The 19,461-nt window shown below is 33.6% G+C and overlaps 1 long non-coding RNA gene across 11 annotated transcripts; it reads left to right on the forward strand.

Annotated features, from left to right (window-relative positions):
- The first annotated feature begins 7 nt into the window (after positions 1 to 7).
- Positions 8 to 8,902, forward strand: LOC106774446. Of its 11 annotated transcripts, none has more exons than XR_002669836.1 (9): positions 8 to 745; positions 1,049 to 1,164; positions 2,625 to 2,829; positions 2,913 to 3,357; positions 3,441 to 3,507; positions 4,434 to 4,536; positions 5,664 to 6,017; positions 6,937 to 7,112; positions 7,317 to 8,902. It is a non-coding gene; the product is annotated as an uncharacterized LOC106774446 (long non-coding RNA). The 11 variants fall into 11 exon arrangements; XR_002669842.1 differs by lacking the exon at positions 7,317 to 8,902 and adding an exon at positions 930 to 981 and having other exon boundaries at positions 1,082 to 1,164; positions 6,937 to 7,114; XR_002669837.1 differs by lacking the exon at positions 7,317 to 8,902 and having other exon boundaries at positions 5,664 to 5,796; positions 5,873 to 6,017; positions 6,937 to 7,114.
- The last annotated feature ends 10,559 nt before the right edge of the window (positions 8,903 to 19,461 follow it).

A 19,461-nucleotide genomic window follows, 5' to 3' on the forward strand; every position in this document is an offset into this window, starting at 1 on the left:
CAAAAAAAACCCTAAACCCAAACCTAAAACCGAATACCCAAACACAAATCCAAATACCCAAACCCACAATAAACGAACTTACCTTCGTCCACCGATGCTCGATTCCGGAACTTGCCATTTCAGAGCAGTGGAGAGCAAGGGAGACGACGAGACTATGGAGAAGAGTAGTCCGTTAGCAAGGGAGACGACGATAACTGTGAGAAAGAAACGAGAGAAAATGTGAGAGAGAAACGAGAGAAACCTCACATTCAAACTCAAAATGCTCAGGGGTAAAAAAGGAAAACAAAAACTGTCTAAAACTCTGCATTTTTCAAACCAAATGTAAAAAAAAAAAAACGTATTGGCCAATAGCATTTTGACACGTAGTAGTGTCAAATGAGTGTCAACTCTATGGTGTCAAAATAAGGGGATCCCTTAGATAAATAAGAATAAAGTTTTCTGCATCAGAAACTACATTGTGCTCTCTAGGTTTCCTTAGTTTTCAAATTGAGTTATTATTAGATTTTCGAGTTCGTATACATTTTTCGCTGCGTACATATCTGGAGGAAATCTCGAGGACTTCAACTCGCGTTCGCACCGCTCGGACAGGTGTTCTCCTCAAGGCATCTTCCATCACTATACATAACAGGTTACCATTTTCCAACTGCAGTCAGCAAACACACCTGTATAATCCATTTTTCAGAAAAAGGCCACAGCTTCCTTTCCCTAAACTGTGATTGATTTCTTCAGCATGAAAAGCGTGAAGGTAGCTTACCTTGGTCTGATAACATTTCTGTTAAGTTGTATTGGAATCAAGTATGGAATCTCCAATACCAATCCTTTCCATGATTCAACCCTTTCTCTTCTCGTCACTGCTGTGTGTTCCCATCTTATTGCATCCGCAGCTGACATGGACAATCCAAACACCATCATTATATTTGTTTTGTCAGGGATAGTTGCATGTGAAACACTGCTGTGGATTCTCATTGCTCAGCTTTTCTGGTTCTCTCTAGTTAACTTCCTTGTTTTACTAATACTCAATTTCTTGTTCTCTCAATTCCTCACTCAGCTGTTCCTTCTCTATTTCAACTGCATCACTCAGTTGCTCCCCGGAAAACCTCCAAATGGTTCTGACATGCCAAATACAGAACAGCAACCGCAGGTCTCCCAGGTGTAGCATCTCAGGTATGGCCTGGTTCATCAATATGTAGTTTTTTAGTTGTGTTTCTGCTTTTATGCATATGCTCATATCATGTACTCTTAATTACAGGCTATTTTACTTTTACTTTGATTTTCTATACAAGTTGGAGTAATTAACACAATACTGTTCATAGATCAAATGGGATAGGTAATTCACCATTGGATTGATCAATTTAACTTTTCTTGCTAAGGATGCAAAATATTCAATTCAGAAAAGTTCCATTGCAAACATGCTTTAAGGAGGATATATTGGGTAAAACTTTCTGAATAGGGCAATACTTACTAATGAATCCCAATAGCAGAAAAAAAAGGCTTCCCATAAGAGTGCTCTTGACGATGTTGATGGACTTAAGACTAGTTGCTTGATCTTGCTGTATAGAAAACCAAAACAACTTATCTGAAATGAAAACCCTGAACTGAAAATAACTAATGAAAGGCCAAGTTATAGCCGTTTTAAGATAAAGTGTGTCCTAAATATACTGTATATCGATGTTTGAGATTTATACATGAAGATCTAAGTCTAGTCCTAAAGGATGCAAATGTATTTCTATGTATAGCCTCTATTATAAGGTATGAACTGCTTTCCATATATTCTCCTTCTCGGGTTCCATGAATATCAAGATTATATTTTTAAGGGATTTAAGAGATAGCACTGTTTTATTTATTTTTGTCCCCACTTTGAGATAGCTTCGTTGCAATTTTGTCCCAATGTATTTGGGTTTTTCCTAGAAAGTTTGTAAAGGTGTTGTTAGTAATGAGGTATTTTATGGTTCAGTAGGGGATTGAGTTGCACTATTGCTTTTTAATTTCTGTTTATCACATTTACTATCATCATTTTGCCTCAACATGATTAAAATATCCTACATCTGTTTGTTTCCATGTTTTCTAGCTCATGTTGTGTAAAATTGAATTCAGTGCTGCCTAGTTCTAGTCTAAGAAATGCTTTTAGTGGACAGTATTGGAGAAAAACATTGTATAGGTCAATATCTACTGTGGAACCCCTAAAGTGAAAACATACACTTCTCCATAACAGGACTATTTTTGTTTGTCTATCATGATGTTGTTGTTGAGGACTATAGAAGGGTACTACCAATGGCAAATGTCATTATAAGTTATAACAAGTTTGGAATTGTTGTGAACGAGACAGCACCATTGCATGAAACTTAACTTTTACGCCCTTAATCCATTTATACCAGACAGGAGTGTAGGGAAGGCAACAAATTTATGATCATCCCACAATAATAGCTTCATTTCTATTATCACAATTTAGTCGGGTTTTTCTTTTTCAAATATCTTGATTTGCTACCAAGACAATTTCTATTCCAACCGAAACTCGAATTGAGAGTTCCTGTAATTTGTTTTTTAATGAACTTGTCTCATAAGAAATGTAGGGAGTACAGTTTTTCAAGTCTTTGGCTTATACTTAAAAGTCTGTATAATTTCAGGTATAGAGGCACACCAACTACTAGTTTTACCCCTCTTGGATTGTCAAATATGATTTGTCTCTTTGTTTTGGCCTCAAGTGTTCTACATTACCCTATCATCAGTAGGTCTTGTCTGGTTTCATGAATTTCTTTGAAGGACAAAGAAGGAATGATACCATTGCTGCCTTTGATTATCAGTCATGCGCTCTCTGTGGCATAGCAGTCGGTAACAGAGTTTCTCTCTCCCACGCTCTTGAAATTCTTGAAATTGAACTTGCCATCCTTGTTGATTTTCTTTTTCTTTTGCAGCTTCTCTTCGTCCTCGGAGATTTCAAGGAATCACATGACATCTATTCTTTCAGTAATGACACGGAGGACTCTTGCCATTTCTCCCATTATCCTTTCACTGCATTTTTCTTTTCTTCTTTATTTCTGTTTCCTCCATATTTTTTCTTTTGTACTTTAATGCTTGTTTGCTTCTCTGGCATCTTAAAATGGATTACATTACTAGTTAGTTTTGCAACTCCATTTACATAACTCTGTTGTGTTAGTTGAGTAAGGAATTTTTGAAAGAGAATTTCAGTATTATCCAATTCCATTTTACTTAACTCTGTTGTGTTACCTGACACACCCTTTCTTACCTCTTGTTTCTCTTTTCTTCTATATATAACTGCACTCGCTCCTTACCAAATGGAAAACTCCTTCTGTTGAAGTCAAGTGAGAGAAATCCTTCTTGTGCTTCATATTGTCCCTTGTATTTAACTAATCCCTAACTACTGTCAATCTTCTTTTTCTGGATCATCACTACTTTTTTGTTTACAACTCATATTTCTGCAGAAGATGCAGAACCTAATGCATACATGGGTTGGAATGCTGTCTCTACATAGGAACGTAAAAAAAGCAGGTAGGGGTTTTGTGAAAATGTATGAAAAACCATAATTGTTTTCTTAAATTCTGTTGCTTTTTTTTTTTTTTCAATATAGCATCCGTGTCTTTAATTTTCAATAAGCAGTTAAACATTTTTATAGGAGTTAATCGTATTTAAGAAATAATGCTTGAATAGTACTTGCTTAGTCTGATCAAGAACTGAGATTTCAACTGTTCCTAACGATCCCATTTACATCATATTAATTTTCATGTATGGTTAGCATCATTAAACTTTTTTATTTGATCAGAAGTGTTTTTCTTCTTCAGACATCATGTCTTAAATCAAGATGTACTATTTTAGGCCTATGGGAATGGAAAGTAAATTTTACAATTTTCAGTAACTCCAAATACGCTTTAAATTTTTTATTTATCAAATATTTATTTAGATAAGGAAGGCACTTCGATCAAGGAGAAAAAATAAGTACCTCAAAATTTTAATGAAAAAAATCTGATTGATATAAAACTCTGAAAAGTGTTGAACGATAGGCCAAATTTTTATTGGCTAATCAATAACTATAATACTGTCAATAAAAAACCAACCTTGGTTAACGTTGAATAAAAAAAGTTGACTTACCTTGAAAAGTAATTTCAGCTAAAAAAAATACTCAAATTGTTGAGAAAATAACTCTACCAATAAAAACTAAATTTTATCCTCATAGTTACATAGTCTTATTTTTCTTGAGGAACATATGTAATGTATATTTGTTGGAGTGAGATTTGAGTTTCCCATCTTATTGCATCGGCAGCTGACATGGACAACCCAAACACCATCATAACATTTTATTTGTCAGGGATAGTTGCATGTGAAACACTGCTGTGGATTCTCATCTCTCAGCTTTCCTGGTTCTCTCTAGTTAACTTCTTGGTTTTACTAAATTTTTGTTCTCTCACTTCCTCACTCAGCTGCTCCTTCCCTAATTCAACTACTCCCTGGAACGCCTCCCAATGGTTCTGAGATGCCAAATACTCAACCGAAACCTTAGGATTCCCAGGTGTATCAGATCAGGTATAGTCTGGTTCATCAATATTTAGCTTTTTAGTTGCGTTTCTGGCTTTATGCTTATGCTCATATTATGTAATCTTAGTTTTCTCTATTTTTCCTGATTATTACGGGGTAGATTAATCCCCAAATCATCGGGTTATTATCTGCAAAATAGACCAGCCTATTTCAGTTTTAATCTGATTCTCTATACAAGATGGATTAATTCTGATAACAGGGTACTGTTCATGGACTGAGTGGGATTTGTGGTTCTTGATTAATTCCCAATTTTTGGGTTCAACAATATGTAGGGTTTGAGTTGTTTTTAGGCTTTATGCTTATGCTCATGTTATATATGCTTTATTTTCTCTAGAACTGTTAAAATGGGTTACAACCCGCAAGCCAACCTAGCCCACCACGGGTTTGAGTCGGATTGGATTTGAAAAAATTGTATTTTTTTTATGTGGGTCAGATTTCAACCCGGCTCAGGCTGGTTGAATCCGTGGTGGGTCGGGTTGGCTCACCAACCCACCTACCTAATTTTATTTTAGTAAAATTTAATTTTAATTTTATAAAAAGTATTTATTAGTTTTTTTTTTTGCTTGAAAAAATTATATAGGTTCTCTATTTTCAAAATTAATTAAACATCATGTTGGAAGTGAAATTTGGGAGTGAAATTCTTTTAGGTTTGAATTATAGAAGGTTTATAATTTTTATAAATTAAAAAAAATTGTAATTAAGTGGGCCAGTGAGCCAATTAGTTTACCCATCAACCCGTGGTGGGTTGGGCCGGGTTCGAATTTTTCTGACTCGTTAATAAACGAGCCGGGTTGGGTTGACTCACTAAATGACTAACCCGTGGTGGACCGAGCCGAGTTGAACTGGATTACCCGTTTTGACAGCTCTAATTTTCTCTCTATAAAAATGCTTTCCTTTTATGTCAGTTGAAGTCGGATTTAAGTTCCTAATAATTACAGCTTAGATTAATCCCCAAACCATCGGGTTATCATCGGTAAAATATACCAAGCTATTTTATTTTTACTTTGATTTTCTGTACAAGTTGGAGTAATTAACACAATACTGTTCATGGACAACCTGGGATAGGTAATTCACAATTGTATTGGGTAACTCATTGTTTGATCAAAATGTTGCAGAAGATTCAATTCAGAAAAGCCTAACTCCACTGCAAACATGCTTTAAGCAGGATATATTGGGTAAAACTTTCTAAATAGGGCAATACTTACAGGTATGACTGGGCACAGTTAATTTAAAAACTCTAAACTATAGGTAATCTGTACTACTTTATACTTAAAAAACTTAAATTATTTTTACTGAAAACTAATTATACTGTTTAATATTTCAGTTTAAATATACTGAACTTATTCTAGTTAACTGCCGCCGTTGAAGGTTTTACCGCACTCAGCTGTTGCCGAACCGTTGAGGGTGCTGAGAACATTTCTCCCTTTTCTGGAAAGAGAAGCAAAGGGATATCACTCTGCAACCGAAAGGTACAAATGATTTTTCCCTTTCCCTTTCAAAAGAGATAATGGAAAGCGATGCACTTGAGGGACTTGAGGGTGTGTTCATCTGGAATGATACCACTAGTTAATTTTCTTTTAGATTTTATGGGAGCTTTAATTGATTAGGAAGATTTGATTTGATTTGTCTTTTTTTGGATAAGATAGATTAACCTATAGAGTTCCAGATTGATTGATAAAAAGAGAAAGCCCCTTTTTGTTGTTCAGCCCCTTGAGAAACATCTAAGGGGTGCCATGATTCTTCAAATGGAAGGCACCCGAGTTCTCACATGCAAGGGCTATGAGTTTCTTGGCATTGGGATCCATGGGTATAGATGATGATGCAGGATTGTTTAAAATTACCACCCTCTTCAAGGATACATCCTGTGTTCCATGTTTTCTTTCTTGAGAAGGCAGTGGCTGACCATAAAACAGTAGATTAACTAAAGTATTATGAAGAGGGGGGAGCGAGTTAACCAAATTCTAAGAGTTTGAGAGGAGAAATAAGAGAAACAATTATGGATATCTTATGTAACTAACTAAATGACACTTAGTCAGCTTGTTAGTTAAAGTTAGTTTTTTATGAGGACAAACTGTAATGAGGGTATATATAAAGAAGGATAAGGGAATATAGTATGGGATTTTTGTGCTTTGGTTGAGAGGAACAGGTTCCTCAAAATTCCTGGGTATGTTGTTTTCTATAATTGTTTCATTATTTAGTGAGTAACATAAACAGTCTCTTGTCTTCTCTGTTCTTTTATTCTTTCTTTTCTTTATTTTTGTTATATTCTGGTACCATTTTTTTTCAAATTGGTTTCAGAGCTTATTGCTCATCATTTCTTGGTTTTGATAGTGATTACTCTCTGGTTTACTAGTAACTTCAATAATGTCTTTTTGTGCATTTACATAGGGGGACTTGATTTGTGGTTCCTGCCCTTGCATTTTTCTGGTGAGAGCAATTTGGAGGAATTCATGTATTTGCAAATAGATCAGCCTAATGACTATTACAAAAATTCAGTGAAATATTTGCAACTAGCTCTCAACTCAGAACCTTCTGCTTCGGCAACATTAATTCCATTGGTACAGGTATAGATCATACATTTCAAGTAATTTTGATATAGCTACTAAACATCATTTTGTATTTCGTTCATGTTTGTTAAACTGAAAATCAGGTTCATAACTTTTGAAGCAATAATTTATTACATTACCTCCTGTCCTTGCTCAAAAGTACTTTGTCTTAAGCTTTGTCCATAGTTAAATGTGGATAAATCATATTTATACCTTAAACAGGTGAAAAAACTGCTCCATTCCAGACTATTCAAATGTAGTTTCAAGGAGTGAATTTAATCCAAATTTGTTTATGATTTAATTAGCTTTCTTTTGGTCATTGGAAAGTCTGATTCTATCATATGTATATGATGAGTTGAATTATGGACGTTAATTTGCTTGGACGGACCTAGTTATGGTTTTATGGCATGGGGAGATAACCTTCGTTGAAATTTTTTTATGTGAATTGAAATGTGATGTAATTATGTGCTGAACAAATAGTATTCTGAAAAATCAAATAGCGATAAAGTTGTGATACATTGTATCTCTGTTTTAAACTTTATTTAAGCTGTAATATTATCTTTGCTTGAAGTAATATTTGTCTTGGGTGGGTTCTGAAATTGTGTGAGGTTGATATATGTTGATGGGATATGAATAAATAACATAATATATTGTGTTGTGTGTAACGATGCATGAATATAACCATTACGAGTATGATAGTTATAGTATAAAGGTGTAAAGAACCTGTATGCATTTCATTTCTGGTATGTTCTGTTCAAATATGTTAGTTTAAATCTATTTATGTTGGACGTGAACTGTGATATTTGAATGGAATTATAGTTTATGAAATGTTGTTTGATGGTAGGAACACTATATAATATCTAAATCATGAATAGAAGATTGTGTTTGATAGAAATTTCGTGGTGCAATGATACAGACTTTTCCATTCAGTTCTTAAATAATTGGATTAAGTCTAAACCTAATTGCATGAGTAATGGTTTGTTATGCTTCTTTATATGGATAGATAATGAATGCTATGAATGTCTAAGACCTTAATGAATTTGAAAGTGGTATGTGATATGATGGGGTATAAATGGTTAAAGTAGAGGGTTGAATTGAAGTTCATTTTTGGAGATAGCCACATTAGGATAAAACTGTTTTATAGTGGGTAATAAAAGTAATTAGATACACTGGTTATAGTTGTTCAAACCTTGTTGTATCAGTTTTGGAAGTTTTGAAAATGTTATATTTTGTTGTGGACCAATCTGAATATACTGGTTACATTTTGTACTCAATCTTCCTGTTGATGGTTGCATCTTAATTAAATATAAATAGTAAAGTGGTAGAAAGAAGGAATACAAATGTCCTATGTATTTTGAACTTGAGCCTAGTCTAAATGGATATTTCAGTTGTAAATGGATCTATTTTAGGGCATGGGTGGTTGCAAACGGGTATCAGTTAACTGAATTATTGTAGTTTGACTGAACTAAAAAATAGTTCGGTTCATATTTTTTTAAATCTGAACTATTTTTTAATTCACTTCAGTTTATTTGAACTATTTTATAATTAACTATAATCTTTTATAGTTATAGGCAGTAGAGTATATTTGTCCACCCCTACTTACATATAAATTCCAATAGCAGAAAAAAAAAAAAAAAACTCCCCCATAAGAGTGCTCTTGACGATGTTGATGGACTTAAGACTAGTTGCTGGATCTTGCTGTATAGAAAACCAAAATAACTTAACTGAAATGAAAACAACTAATGAAAGACCGAGTTATAGCGGTTTTGTTTTGTCTGCCGTACACCACTTTCTGCATTAAAGCAAGCGCAAACCTCAGTCCTAAACTTCAGGGTCATACCTGCTTTATAAATGTTTTGTATAGTATAATAGAAATTGAGGTTGAAGAGGATATGGTATAAGATTTACTAAATTTTGAAATCGATATATAACTTAATTAGATTTTAAAATCCGAGATTTTAAAATTATATATATATATATATATATATATATATATATATATATATATATATATATATATATATNAAGTTTGTTAATGTGCGGATGCTTGTTTTTCAGTTGGTAGGTTTTAACAAGTTTTAAGATCAATGACGCTTAAATAATTTTCACCTTTCTCCTTTCTCTCAATCCTTTTCTATTTCATCTCTCTCACTCCAACATTTTCTTCTTTGTCATCTTTACTGTTGTTCCAATTGAAAAAATAAAATAAAATCAGAGACCCTTGCTTAACTCTAATTTACCTTTCTCACTTATCCAATTTGTTTCTCTCTCATCTCCATACTCTCCTTCAGCCATACACAACAACCCGCGACACCGTAATTTGTTGCTCTTGCTCTGTTCGTTCATTTGGAGGATGTGTTATATATTTTTCCTTCTTATTATTATTAAATTTCATTTTTAAATTAAATCATGTAAATAAAACCTTCATAAATCAATTAAATTTTCATATATCATTTATAAATCTACATCATATCTCATTATATTTTTAAAGAACAAGATATTTTCCCTATTGTCCTTTTCCCTTTACACAAAGTGTTTCTTTTTCCTTTCTCTTTTGGTATGGTATACATTATATAAGATTACAACATAGAATTAAGAATTGTACTCCTAGGGAGCTCTTATATACCTATTTCTTTAATTTTCTTATATCCTTTTTTATCACTGAATCAACTTCTGCAGGCATTTAGAATAAATTTTAACCACTGTGCAAGATAAAAAACTGTAAGGTTTCTGATTTTTTTTTCAATTGGGCAACAATAGAGATGACAGAGAGAAAATGTTAGAGTGAGAGAGATGAAAGAGAAAGGATTGAGAGGAATGAGGGAGGTGAGTAAGGGTTTGGAGTTTTTTTTAGTTTTGAGAATGAAAATTATTTAAATACCCTTCACCTTAAAACTTAGGATCCATGATATATGATGGTATTTTTGTCTACTATAATCCGATACACATTGTTAAAACGTACCAACTGAAAAACAAGCGTAAGCCCGTTAACAAAACCCATATATATATATATATATATATATATATATATCAATTTTTTAATTTTAATTACTTTTATTTATTGTATTTTATTGTTTTGGGTTTGAAGTTTTTGTTTTTTTCATAATTATTAATTTAATTTGTTATTTAGAGAAAATATAAATAAAAAACTTTAAAAGATGGTTAGCAAAAAAAATGAAAAAGAAAAAAAATAAAATAATATCAAATTTTGAAATCTAATAGAATTATTTTAAATTGAATTTCAAAATTTAGTTTTTTAAATTAAATTTTAAAATCTAATACATACAAAATATGATAAATAAATATAAAATTTAAAGAAAATAAATATAAAACTTCTAACTCAAAGATGAACAAGATGAAAAAATAAATCAAGGGAGCAATTCACCCTGAGGCTGAGGAATAAATGTCCAATGAAAAAGAATGAAATAAACAAGAGATCAATGGACCCAAAAGGAGGAAGAAATGCAAATGGAAACTGCTAAAACTTACTTACAATTTTTGCCAGGAAATACAAGTATCATATCATTATTGTCTGAGTCGTTACCAAAACTAACCATCCATTTTATTAAATTTATCAAAGAGAATATTCATTAGAAAGATAAAATATTAATTAATTAAATTTATCAAAGAGAATATTCGTTAAAAAGATAAAATATTAATTGATAGAGATATGCACAAATTTCTTCTAATTTTTCCTTTGTATGTATGTAGCTTTTGCTTCCGCTGTAAACACACTAACTCTTAATTAATTCATTCTTTCACATGTTTTGCTTTTATATGGAGCTCTTGATTTCTCTCTTTTCTCAAAGACTCACATGGTATCAGAATAAAGAAAATAATTAGGGTTCTTCATTTACCTCCTTTCTTCATTTTCTGCTTTGTTCTCTTTTCATGGCTTCCTCATCCTCCACCACCGATAATTAGGGTTCTCTGTTTTGTATCCATTTTCCTTTGTTCTCTTCTCAAACACTCACAAGAAGGGAGCACATGTTTAGAGTTAATTTTCCTTTGACTGAAGTCCAGTTCTTTTAGGGTTAATTTTATGTTCTTTAGTGAGGAACGACTGCATCTTAATGTTTTGGGTCCCCCAAGATGGAGGTGGGGACCAACCATTGAGAGATTATAGTGTTAAGTGAAGTTCTGCCATGTCTGGTGCAAAAAACTGCATTGTAATCGATTACAAAGGGTTGTAAACGATTACGCCTGTCTGAATTGGATTCTGCATATCATGTTGAATTGACGGAGCCATCAGTGATCACGTGGGGGACCACTGGTGAATAGCAGTGTGTTTTGACCCAAGTCCAGTTCTTTTAGTTGTAATATTATGTTCTTTAGTGAGGAATGACTCCATCTTAATGTTTTGGGTCCCCCAAGTTGGAGGTGGGGACCTTCCATTGAGAGATTATTGTGTTAAGTGAAGTTCTGCCATGTCTGATGCGAAAAATTGCATTGTAATCGTTTACAAGGGGTTGTAATCGATTACGCGTGTCTGATTTGGATTCTGCACATCCTGTTGAACAAAAGGAGCCACCAGTGAAAACGTGGAGGACCACTGGTGAATAGCAGTCTGTTTTGAACGTTGTATGTGATTATCTAGTGTTTTACTGTCCATTAAGTACGACTTTATTTCACTACATAAGATTTTGTCAAATATAATACAGGAAACATTGGTTGTTCAATGTCATGGACCACTATACGTTGACGTTGTTCATTGGCTGTGTTCCCTTTCGGAACCCACACTCTCTCTTCATTCTCCACATAACCAAAGGAGGACACAGACTCATATCTTATTCTTTGTTCATTGTCATGGACCACTGTATGTTGACGCCATTGCAACTGCACATATTTCATACAAATAAATCAATGGCGGTGGATTAGGGTTCAAAAACACAAAAACAATAAAGACAACAAAAATAGACTAGTGTTCGAGAAGCGAGACAATGAGAAAGAGAGCGACAACGTGAAAGACACCCAAACCCAAAACGAAACAAAGCCACAACACTAAACAAACCCAAAACGAGAAAAGAACTTAAGTGAAAACGCGGAAGACGCCCTAACCCAAAACGAAACAGAGCAACAACGCCAAACAAACCCAAAACGAGAAAGAGAGCTTACCGATACACAATGATTGCGAAAGACCTCTTTTGGTTGCCTTTGGATGAGACGACGCGTTAGGGAGCAATGTGAGAGATGAAGCGAATGGAGAAAGGAGGAGGCGAATGGAGAGAGGAGGCGACAGACCCGAGGAGGCCAATGGAGAGAGGAGGCGACAGACCCGAGCCAAATTGAACGAAGGATAAAAATGAAACCACGAAAATTAAATTTCATACATTTCGTTTTCCAAAATTACTTTCCGGATCATTTAAAAAAGAGTTGAGCTTCTTCACCCAAACAACCAACCGAACGAGGTCATGTGGCGTGTGTCAAAAGTGTGTTAAATGAAGGGTGTCAATGAAACATTTTCCTATTTATATACATCCAAAATATTTGTTGACATGTAGAGAGAGAAAAAAAAGCGTTAAAATATATGAAAACTACTCAGCAAATTTACTCTTTATAATATTTTTTTTTTTAATTTTAATGGTTATTTTATTTGATTTTTTAATTTTATTTTTTAAATAAATAAAATACATATTTATAATAAAAAATTTATTAAAAAAATAAAATTGATTTATAATAAAATCGGGAAAGTTATTTATATTTATTTGGTTTAATTGTTTGGTCCTTATATTAAGTGATTTTTTTAGTATCAGTTTTAAAGGTGTAGATTTAGTTTTAAAATTGTAAAAATTGTATGAATGAACTCTTATCTCTTAAGTTGATAGCAACTATGTCTGCCCCCAACGTGATGAATCAGTCAATACTTTTTCTCCTCTTTCCTTTGTGTCCAGTTTTTTTTTTTCTCTTCCATGTTAACGGTTTCGAATTTAATTTTTTTCTCTTTTTTCTAACAGTCAAATCCACTAATTTTTATTATTATCACGGAAATTGATAATATAAATCTTTTATTCAAACCAGAATGAATATGAATTTCATATTTAATTGACAAATATAAGAGAATACAATTAATAAAGTAAATAATAAAATAAATATATATATATATATATATATATATATATATTATATATATATATATATATATATATATTATAATTGATATACTTGTATTATATTTAAAGTTGTCTTATATTCAAAATAAGAAGATAATATAAAAATTTATTTGATATAATATAATAAATTCATTTAATAAATTCTTATAGATGACTTTAATTTTTTTATTTTTTATATTTTTATGCTTGAAGTTAAGTGTTACATTTTAATTCCAAAAAATAATATAACTATATTAATTATTTTAATTTTCATAAGTGATATACTAATTATTAAAAATAAAAACTGCTTATATTTAACATTATAAAAAGTACTCAAAAATTACATTTTAGTTTTATTAAAAAATTCAAAATAACAGCTATATTTAAAATTTGTTAATAACAGTTATGATAAAATAAAAATATTAATTGTTTAAAATAAGGACTTTTTACATACAAATATATTAAATATTATCTTATCATGTCAACAAGATTAATAATGAAAATAAATTTTTTAAATATGAATTTATTATTGTTCAAAATCAACTCTGCCAAGCTTGACCTCAAAATATAATAATTAACTTAGGTTTTTTAAATAATGGTATTCGTATTGTTTTTTTTAATACTTCTATTTAATTCTTAATTTAATCTAATAAATAATGATAATTAAAACAAAATTAAAAATGATAAACAAAAGTGTATTTGAAGATAAAGAATAGTAATAAAAACAATTTAAATAGATTGTAAGTTATAAACTAATTGAAGTAGTATAAATTTAATTAAAATTTATGAAAAAATTAAATGGTTTAATCATTTAGAACATCCCTATTTATGTAGGGTTTTCTCAATTAGGTCATCCTTTTTTAAAATGTCTCAATTAAGTCCCTGAATATGAAAAATTGTATCAATTAAGGACTTGTCGTTAAATTATGTGAACAGGTTAAAATTCAGTATAAGTGGCAGAATGACATCACTAACATGACAATGAATAGTCAACTGAGTTAGATTTGTTTGATTTTCAAATTAAATTTTATTCAAATAACACAAATGAAAAGCATGTTTAAATAAAAATCAATTGAAAACGGAACGCTACAAACAATTTGGGAAATTTTGGGAAAAGCTTGGCTTCTATTGAAACATCAAAGACTCTCTTACGACTCATCCGACACAATAGAATACGTACATCAATCAAACAGAAAAATAAGCCCCACGGTTTATCATCTCCATTGCTAACATCAAGTCAGAACAGAGAAACAGAGGGAGATAATCGTCCAGATACAATGATAAAAAAAAAAAAAAGAGGAAGAAGAATAATGGGACAAGCATCCACCTTCTCCCCTCTGGTCACCATTTTCCTGGTGGCACCCAAACTCCATGCAAAACCGATTCTGGGTTCTCTTCATATCTCTATTTTCATTTTGCTTTCCAATAACCATTGCCAAAGCCTCAACAATACATATTAAAACTCGTGGACCTGAAACCACTTTCTCCTCCATTAATTAACTCTCACCTATAACCCAGCTTCAGTCCCTTCAACCAATTTCGATATTATCGCTCTCCTCCACTTGATACCGAAAACACAATCCACGAAACCTAAAAGCCAAGCTGCTTCCTCCCATTTATCTCGCTGACGCAAAGGAATTTGCAAGACAGTCCATTCAAGCCATTTTATCGTTGCAGAAAACATTGAAAGATTGGGATAATGGGTTAGATTGCCTTAACGAAAGCACCTTTGGTTGAAGATATTCAAACGAAAACCAAATGGTAAAGGTGGTGGCACAATAAAAGCTGAAATTATAGTAGTAGCAGAATCGGTTTGGTGGCATCGGCGACGATAATGGCCGGCGTCGTTCACGAATGAGAGGGTTTCTCTCACGCGAAGAAGAGAAGGAGAAGAGGAGCCTGGTGTCGTGGCCGGTGATGGCTTCGGCGACGAGCGGCGTCACTGGCGACGCTGCGGACCGCAGATAGTGGCGGCCGTTCGGCGGTGGCGCGTGTGCGTGAACGGCGAAGGTCCCTCCACTTGCTGCTTCGTTTTCGTTTCCAAAGAGACCCCAGGTCTTAGGGTTGTTGAGCAAGAATGGAATGAAATTGGGTAAAACCCTAATTTTCTAATTTGGGAAAAAAAGGGCTTTGGGCCTTGAAATTGTCTTATTTGAATAAAATTTAATTTAAAAATCACACAAATCCAACTCAGTTGACCATATACTGTCATTCATTGTCACGTCAGTGATGTCACTCTACCATGCAAATTCATGCAAATTGAATTTTAACGCCGTTCACTCAATTTAACGGCAAGTCCTTAATTTCATATTCAGGGACTTAATTGAGACATTTTAAAAAAAAGGACCTAATTGAGAAAACCCTACATAAATAGAGATGTTCTAAATGATTAAACCAAATTAAATTTTTTTTTTTTTTGAATGACTTTAGAATTTATCAATTAAGAAGTTGACGTACAGGAAAAAAAAATATGAATGAGAAAATAAAGAAAGAGCATAGTTTATTGGTAGAAAGTTTAGCTAATTAATTATTGATTAGAGATAAGCCAAGCAGTAGGTAGTGGGGAAAATTGAAGAACATGAAAGTTAATATAATAAAAAAAATTAGTGGATTTGACGCACCTTTATAAGGCGGCGTACAACCTTTACTTTACAAGGGGGACTTTACAAGGGGACCAGAGAAACCCAAGAAAATAGAAGAAATACAAGTAATTAAGTCTATTTATTTTTATAATTATAATTTTATTATAAAAGAAATCCTCAAAGGTATCTAAGCAATTCTTCCTGTTGCTTTTACTGAGCTTCCTTGTTGCTTTTACTGAGCTTCCCTCTTGTATCAGCAAACCATCACCCATTAATACAACACCAACATTTTTTGATTCCAAATTCAAAGCAATGCCTATAGAACATTAGGTAAAACATTTATTAAAAGGTATATGTGGTATCCTCTTTGTCCATCTATCTTTCTGATTTGATTCCACCTTTGATTGAACATTTCTAAGACTGACTTCATCTCCAACGGGCTTATATATAATTAATTTACCTTCTCTTCATTATAAAGAATATAACCTACCTATTTTAAGTTTGTTATTTAGAGAGAAGTTATCTCTAAACTGTGATGGATTTCTTCAGCATGAAAAGCATGAAGACAACTTACCTTAGTCTGATAACATTTCTGTTAAGTTGTATTGGAATCAAGTATGGAATCTCCAATATCAATCCTTTCCATGATTCAACCCTTTCTCTTCTCGTCACTGCTGTTATTTCCCATCTTATTGCAACAGCAGCTGACATGGCCCATCCAAACACCATCATTATATTTTATTTGTCAGGGATAGTTGCATGTGAAACACTACTGTGGATTCTCATTGCTCAGCTTTCCTGGTTCTCTCTAGTTAACTTCTTTGTTTTACTAATACTCAAAATCTTGTTCTCTCACTTTCTCAGTCAGCTGCTCCTTCCCTACTTCAACTGCATCACTCAGTTGCTGCCTGGAACACCTCCAAACGGTTCTGACATGCCAAATACAGAAACACAACCTTAGGACTCCCAGGTGTGGCATCTCAGATATATCCCGGTTCATCAATATGTAGTTTTTTTAGTTGTGTCCTGCCTTTATGCTTATGTTCATATCATGTACTCTTAATTTTCTCTCTTTGTGGCTGTAATGCTATCCTTTTATGTCTGTTGGAGTCCGATTTAAGTTTCTAATAATTACTGGTTAGATTAATCCCCAAACCATCGTGTTATTATCTGTAAATTATACCAAGCTATTTCACTTTTACTTTCATTTTCTGTACAAGTTGGAGTAATTAACACTCTTCATGGACAAAGTGGGATAAGTAATTCACAATTGTATTCTACAAATTCTGTGTAACTAGTTGGTTGATCAATTTAAGTTTTCTTCCTAGTGTTGCAAAAGATTCAATTCAGAAAAAGCCTAGCTCCATTGCAAACATGCTTTAAGCAGGATATATATTGGGTAAAACTTTCTGAATAGGGCAATACATACAGATGAATCCCAATAGCAGAAAAAAAGGCTTCCCCATAAGAGTGCTCTTGACGACGTTGATGGACTTAGACTAATTGTTGGATCTTGCTGCATAGAAAACCAAAATAAATTAACTGAACTGAAAACAACTAATGAAAGACCAAGTTATAGCCGTTTTGTCTGCTGTGACTGATTTTCATTTCTTAACATACACACTTTCTGCAATAAACCAAGGGCAAACCTCAGTCCTAAACATTACGTCACTTTCTGCAATAAATAACTATTATAAATCCTTTTGATTATACATTACGTCACTTTTTGGAGTTCCACGCAGCAACTCGACGATGCAGTTGAAGTAGGGAAGGAAGAGCCGAGTGAGGAAGTGAGAGAACAAAAATTTAACTATTAGTAAAACAAGGAGACGTGTTCCCGTGTTCGTTTGGAATTCGGAAAAAGAAGGATTTGCGTTGACCGTTTTAAGGGATTTAAAAGTGAGCTAATGTTCCTTTGTTCGTTTAAAATAATATTGTGTTCGTTTTGAGGCCTTCAAAAGTGAGGTAATGTTCCTGTGTTCGTTTAACATAATGTGTTCGTTTTGAGGCATTCAAAAATGACGTGAGGCGAATTCATGTTTAAACGATAAATCATCATTTAAATATTAAACGAACACATTTGAATATTTAAGCAATAACGCTTGAATAGTGCCTGTTTTGTCTTATCAAGAACTGAGATTTCAACTGTTCCTAATGGTCTACCATTTAGATGAAATTAATTTCCATATATAGTTAGCATCATTAAACACTTTTGTGTATGGTGTTTGAGTATTTGATCATAAGGGTTTTTCTTCTTGAGACTTCATGTCTTAAATCAAGATGCTTCTGGACTACTATTTGAGGCATATGACATTAGTGCAAAAAGGAGTTTAGACGTATGTTATTTTGAACTTTTAATATCACTTCTACAACTGATGTCTATATAGGTGACGTTAATGGGACGTCGAAATTCCAAATAACCGACATTTATTTAGACGTCAGTTCATGTCGTTCCCGACGTCTAAGGCTACTATATGGACGTCGGACTAGGCCTCAACCGACGTCTAATGGCACTATATAAACGTCGACCTATGCCTTAACCGACGTCTACGGGAATATATAGAGGTCGAACATGTCATTAACTGACGTTTATGGTCACTATAGACGTCCGACATAACACTAACCGACGTGTAAGATAGTCATTGTGTTTTAGTGCAGTTTTGATCCTGTCTTTCGATAGAATAGTAGCACACTCTCCCTTCGCTAGCTTCCCCACAGAAAAAGCTTGCGTCTTTTGCATCTCTTATGACATTTCAACCCAAAACTGAACCTGGGTCCATGCCTAGTTTCCATTCAACTACAAAAGGAAAAAATTACGGTGACATGAGAACCAGGCAACGACCCAAGTTCCATTTTGGGTCGAAACACCATAATGGGAGAATGAGAGAATGTGGTACTATGTTACCCAAAGAGAGGATCAAAACTGCACTAAAACACATTTTAATCGGTTATTTGATGATAACCGATCAAGACACGAATTTAATCGGACTAAAACAAAGTTTAAACGGTTGGAATGAAAAAAAACGCAACTGCAATGCAATACCGCGAGAAAGAGAAAAGGAGAGGAGGAGGAAGATTGTGCGCGTAACTGCGAGAGAGAGAAAATGAGAGGAGGAAGAAGATGATGTGCCCGTAACTGTGAGTTCGCGGATTATTTAACATGAATTTATGCGTCGGTCATCATACCAACCGACGTTAGCTACCTCACTAATCTAACGTCCAAGAGACTTTTCACCTGCTTTTTTTAGGCCATTTAGACCTCGGATGCAAGGGGAGTTGACATCTAAAGCGTTGAACGAAGTGACTTTTCAGTAACCGGTCAGTCCAGTAGATGACGAGGACCTGGGGGCTGATAACGGTAATTCTTACCATTATCTATGGTACAATTTTCATGCCAAATCAACACTGCTGAAGCTTTAAACACGCTTGATCCTCTTCTTTTATCCAATTCTGTGAATAAAACTTAGCTTAGGTTATACGTTAGTTTTCATCTCTTTTCCTCAAATTTTGTAGGAACATTGCTTATTTTGGATAGACATTGAAGTTCTTGAAGGTGGAGATCCAAGGATGGCCTAGAAGCTGAAATTTTGAAGTTGTTCTCTGCACCAGTCACGCTCAGGCGCCCCTGGGGGGGCGCCCAGGCGCCATCAACTCGCTGTTTTCACCAATTGCCCACGCTCAGGCGCCCCTGGGGGG

The sequence above is a fragment of the Vigna radiata genome, chromosome 10 (assembly GCF_000741045.1).
Source record: "Vigna radiata var. radiata cultivar VC1973A chromosome 10, Vradiata_ver6, whole genome shotgun sequence".
Classification (NCBI taxonomy): domain Eukaryota; kingdom Viridiplantae; phylum Streptophyta; class Magnoliopsida; order Fabales; family Fabaceae; genus Vigna; species Vigna radiata.